Genomic DNA, 6,035 nt, shown 5'->3' with positions numbered 1-6,035 from the left:
CTGGCGGTTTTGGGGCACCCCATAGGCCCTGGGAGTCACTACCGTATTCAGGATGCCCAACAGATCCTGGGAGACATCGGCGGTTTTGAGGAGCCCCATATATGTGGGAGATGATAGCAGTTTCAGGGAGCCCCTTAGATCTGGGGAGATGATGGCTGTATCGAGGAGCCCTATAGATCTGGGAGGATGATGGTGGTTTCGAGGCACCCATAGATCTGGGGACATGCTGGCAGTTTCAGAGAACTCCATAGATGTGGGGAGATGCAGGCAGTTTCGAGGAGCCCCATAGATCTGGGGAGATGCTGGCAGTTTTGAGGAGCCCCTTAGATCTGGGGAGATGATGGCGGTATCAAGAAGCCCCATAGATCTGGGAAGATGATGGTAGTTTCAAGGCACCCGATAGATCTGGGGAGATACTGGCAGTTTCAGGGAACTCCATATATCTGGGGAGATGCTGGTAGGTTCAGGGAGCCCCATAGAGCTGGGGAGATGAATGCGGTTTCGAGGAGCACCATAGATCTGGGGAGATGGTGGCAGTTTCGAGGTGCCCCATATATCAGAGGAGATGATAGCGGTTTCAGGGAGCCCCATAGATCTGGGGAAATGCCCTTGGATTTGGGTTGCCCCATAGATCCTATGAGACACTGGAGGTTTCGGGGCACCGCATAGGCCCTGGGAGTCACTGTCGTTTTCAGGGTGCCCCGTAGATCCTGGGAGACATCGGCCGTTTTAAGGAGCCCCTAGATCTGGGGAGATGATGGCAGTTTCAGGATCCCCATAGATCTGGGGATATGCCATCCGATTTGGGGCGCCCCATAGATCCTATGAGACAGTGGCGGTTTCGGGGCACCCCTTAGGCCCTGGGAGTTACTGTTGTGTTTAGGGTGCCCCATAGATTCTGGGAGACATCGGCGGTTTTGAGGTGCCCCATAGATCTAGGGGACATTCCTGCAGTTTCAGGGATTGCCGTAGATATGGGGAGATTATGGTGGTTTCAAGGATCCCATAGGATCTGGGGAGATGCTGGTAGTTTCGAGGTGCCCCATAGATCTGGGGAGACACTGGCAGTTTCAAGGAGCCCCATAGAGCTGGGGAAATGGCGCCAGATTTGGGGCACCCCATAGATCCTACGAGATACCGGCGGTTTCGGGGCACGCCATATGTTCTGGGAGTCACTCTCATATTCAGGGCGCCCCATAGATCCTGGGCAACATCAGCAGTTTTGAGGAGCCCCATAAATGTGGGGAGATGCTGGCAGTTTCAGGGAGCCCCATAAAGCTGGGGAAATGCCGTCATATTTGGGGCACCCCATAGTTCCTACGAGACACCAGCGGTTTCGGGGCACCCCATAGGTCCTGGGAGTTACTATCGCATTCAGGATGCCCCAAAGATCCTGGGAGACACTGGAGGTTTTGAGGAGCCCCATAGATGTGAGGAGATGATAGCAGTTTCCAGGAGCACCTTAGATCTGGGGAGGTGATTGCGGTGTTGAGGGGCCCCACACAGCTGCGGCGATGATGGCTGTTTCAAGGAGCCCCATAGAGCTGGGGAGATGATAGCGGTTTCAGGGAGCCCCGTAGATCTGGGGAGATGATGGTGGTTTCGAGGCAGCCCATAGATCTGGGGAGATGCTGGCAGTTTCAGGAAACTCCATAGATCTGGGGAGACGCTGGCAGTTTCGAGGAGCCCCATAGATCTGGGGAGATGATAGCGGTTTCAGGGAGCACCATAGAGCTGGGGAAATGTCTTTGGTATTTGGGTGCCCCATAGTTCCTATGAGACACTGGCGTTTTCGGGGCACCCCTTAGTTGCTGGGAGTCACTTTCATATTCAGGGTGCCCCATAGTTCCTGGGAGACATCGGCGGTTTCGAGGATCCCCATAGATCTGGGGAGATTCCTGCAGTTTCAGTGAGCCCTGTAGATCTGGGGAGATGATGGTGGTTTCAAGGAGCACCTTAGATCTGGGGAGATGCTGGTAGTTTCAGGGAGCCCTTTAGATCTGGGGAAATGCTAGTAGTTTCGAGGTGCCCTGTAAATCTGGGGAGACGATAGTAGTTTTGAGAAGCCCCATAGATCTGGGGAGACACTAGCAGTTTCAAGGAGCCCCATAGACCTGGGGAAATGCCATCAGATTTGGGGCACCCCATAGATCCTACGAGACACCGGCGGTTTCGTGGCACCCCTTAGGTCCTGGGAGTCACTATCGTATTCAGAGTGCCCCATAGATCCTGGGAGATATCGGCGGTTTTGAGGAGCCCCATAGATCTGGGGAGATGCTGGCAGTTTCACGAAGCCCGTTAGATCTGGGGAGATGATGGCGGTTTCAGGGATCCCCATAGATCTGGGGAGATGATGGTGGTATCGAGGAGCCCCATAGATCTGCGGAGATGATGGCGGTTTCAGGGAGTCCCATAGATGTGGAGAGATGCTGGCAGTTTCAGGGAGCCCCATAGAGGTGGGGAAGTGCCGTCGGATTTGGGGCGCCCCATAGATACTACAAGACACTGGCGATTTTGGAGCAACCCATAGGTCCTGGGTGTCACTATCGTATTCAGGGCACCCCATAGATCCTGGGAGACATCGGTTGTTTTGAGGAGCCCCATAGATGTGGGGAGATGCTGGCAGTTTCCTGGAGCCCCTTAGACCTGGGGAGATGATAGTGTTATCGAGGAGCCCCATAGATCTGGGGAGATGATGGCGGTTTCAGGGAGCCCCATAGATGTGGGGAGATGCTGGCAGTTTCAGGGAACTCCATAGATCTGGGGAGATGCTGCTAGTTTCGAGGCGCTCCATAACTCTGTAAGAATCGGTCAGAAAATCAGCATTGTCTCAACATCGTCATCAGCAACATGAACAGTACATTACCTGACAATGGCCTCTTTGGAGCGCAGCGGCCGGTCCCAAGGACGGAATGTGCGGTACAAGGTTCCTGGAAGGTACCTGGCTGGAACCGTTAGAGATAACCGCATAGCTACTGTCAAAAAGGATGAATTGCCACAGTTGGCATAACACCGATGAAGAAATCATGAACTTTAGACGACATTTCGAGATCGTAGCAAACGAACCATCACGAGTCCACCGAGTGGACCGTGACAAAATCTGGGGTGACGCTGGCAGTTTCGAGGCACCCCATAGATCTGGGGAGACACTGGCAGTTTCAAGGAGCCCAATAGAGCTGGGGAAATGCCGTCGGATTTGGGGCGCCCCATAGATCCCACGAGACACCAGCGGTTTCGGGGCACCCCATAGGTCCTGGGAGTCACTATCGTATTCAGGGTGCCCCATAGATCCTGGGAGTCATCGGCGGTTTTGAGGAGCCCCATAGATGTGGGGAGATGCTGGCAGTTTCCTGGAGCCCCTTAGATCTGGGGAGATGATGGCGGTATCGAGGAGCCCCATAGATCTGGGGAGATGATGGCGGTTTCAGGGAGCCCCGTAGATCTAGGAAGATGATGGTAGTTTCGAGGCACCCCATAGATCTGGGGAGATGCTGGTAGTTTCAGGGAGCCCCATAGATCTGGGGAGATGATGGCAGTTTCGAGACGTGTTGAGGATTTCTTGGCTGGGCAAAGGCATGTGAGCAATCCAGCCTTTAGCTGGGAACGAAGCATAAGTTTACAAAATACTGGAGCAGACAAGGACGCTGTGTTTTGTACGCTGGGAAAAAAGAAGATAAGAAGAGCCTGACAAACAACACCTGGATTCTGAAGAATGAGATAAGTAACTGCTGGACGCCTCGTGAAGAAGCTTGCACAGCCAATAGAGAATAAGATAGTGTTGCGTGAAACGGGGTATCGTACCAATTAGAGCATTGTATAAGGCGCGTGGACAAGTCAGTCTTGTATAAATGTCAAGACGTCTGAACAGTAAACGAGCAAGATGTTAACTCATATTGAGTGTGATTCTTGACTACGGCCGTTCTTCCCGATATTTGGCGCCCGAACAGGGACCCTCAAATCTGTTATAACTGGGCCGAGAACAGACGGAGGGCTTCTCAAATCTGCTCACAAGACTCGGCGGAGCAGACGAAGACGGGAGGGCGGAGCAGGAGGCATCTGTGAGAATTTGGGCAGAGAGCTGGATTCCAAACTGCATGCACCGGTTTGGACCTGCACCGGTAAGACCGCTTTTATTTACTATGGATTGTGAAGCGGCACTCACACTGTTAATTCTCGCAAAGCGAGAGGCCAGTGTGAGCACAGGGAAGCTACAAGAGCTGTGTCATTGGGGAAAAGAGAGAGGATGTTTTAAGACTCCTGAGACTATGTTCAGTGCCACAGAGTTTTGTGAACTGGGAGATAAGTTGTGGACGAGACGATTAAGGGGACTCGTACCGCAAAAGCTTTCGGACAGACTTGGCGAGAAGTAATGAATCACCTTCTACAAATGATAGCAGAAAAAAAAATGGCCAAGGCTGCCTCCGCAATGTTGGGCACTGAGACTACTATTCCTGAGTCCACACGTATTTTCGACTCGGAAACCACGAAAACCGCTAGAGGGGTTGTTGCCCCTATGAAAGCGTCAGCTACTGAGCTTTTAAATAATTCACCTGGCGACCCAGAAACAGGACAGTGCGATCCTAAACAAGGGAGTGCCAATTGCCGCCCGAGGGAATCTCAGCCGCGGTCAGTATCGGTAATAGACACTGAGCCTTCCTCCTCTGAGGATGAGGGAAGCCCGGGAGACGATCAAGAACCGCCGCATTCCCCCCCCCTCCCTCCTCCCCCCTTTCTGCCCCCCCCCCCACCGCCTTGCAGCAGCGCGTGTCAGCCGGCCATGGAATGGCCGCTGCCAGGCGCAGCCACCGCAGGCCCCCGGGCAGAACCATCCGCCCCCCCCGCCACCGCCCTTTAATCCATCCCGCCTCTCGGAACCAGAGACGGTGAAACCAACTGCGCCCGCAATAGACGCGGAGCTGCCTGCAATAGCCTCTGCGGACGAGAGGGAGAGGCATTGGAAAAAAAAAAAAAAAAAAAAAATTAAAAAAAGAAAAAAGAAAAAAAAAAGAGACGGGAAAGTCCTTGAGAAATTAAAGACTGCTGTGAGTCAGTACAGAATCCGCTTATTGATAAAGCCAGTAAGAAACCCTCGGTCAAGTGTTTTAATTGTGGTAAACTTGGACACATCAAGAGCCAATGTAGAGTTTCTGCTAACAAAAAGATGGTGCAACAGTTGTAAGAAAGATGACAATACCACCAAGAATGCAGGAAGAAGGAAAACTTTACACCGAGCTTGAAGGCCCCTCGCGCGACGACACAAACGCAAGGGGTTTGGGCTGCCAGCCCTCAAGCAGCCTCGCAACCACCAGATCCACCACTGCAGGAAGCTCCAGAGTGGGCGTGGAAACTACAGTACACATTCAACGTAAAGGGACCATTGGGGTTTGGGCTTAGTACATTTTTAATGGGGCAATCTTCAACAGCTCTAAAAGGAATCCTGGTAGTCCCAGGGCTTATTGATGCAGATTATTGTGGGACTGTGAAAATTATAATTCACGTTTTAATCCCTCCTGTTTCTATTCCTAAAGGTACCAGAATAGCACAATTAGTTCCATTCAGGTTGTGTGTTCCAAACCCAGGTGAAGTACAACGTGGAGATGGTGGATTCGGCTCCACAGGGAAACTGCAGGTATACTTTGCCATGGACATAACAAAAGGTAAACCAGAAAAGGTAGAGCAATTGGAAGGGCCTGACGGAGTTATCGTCAAGAAACTGATGACAATCGATACAGGAGCTAATGTTACGATTATTTCACGATATATTTGGCCTCCATCATGACCATTGATCAATCCAAATTTTGGCATTGCAGGGATAGGGGGCACACAAGCCACCTTAGTAAGTCAGCTACCGATTACATTTGTGTTCCCTGACGGTGAACATGTTACAACGCGTCCGTATGTCATGACTACCCCAACTGAATTGTTTGGCCTCATAGGCCGTGATTTATTGAGCCAAATGAAGACAATGTTAGTGACCCATCCTTTTTAGGAGCAGTCACTGAGGGGCAGCCAATCCTGAAAATTAGCTGGAAAAC

This window comes from Haliaeetus albicilla, chromosome 30 (genome assembly GCF_947461875.1).
Source record: "Haliaeetus albicilla chromosome 30, bHalAlb1.1, whole genome shotgun sequence".
Classification (NCBI taxonomy): Eukaryota; Metazoa; Chordata; class Aves; order Accipitriformes; family Accipitridae; genus Haliaeetus; species Haliaeetus albicilla.
This window is presented reverse-complemented; position numbering follows the sequence as displayed.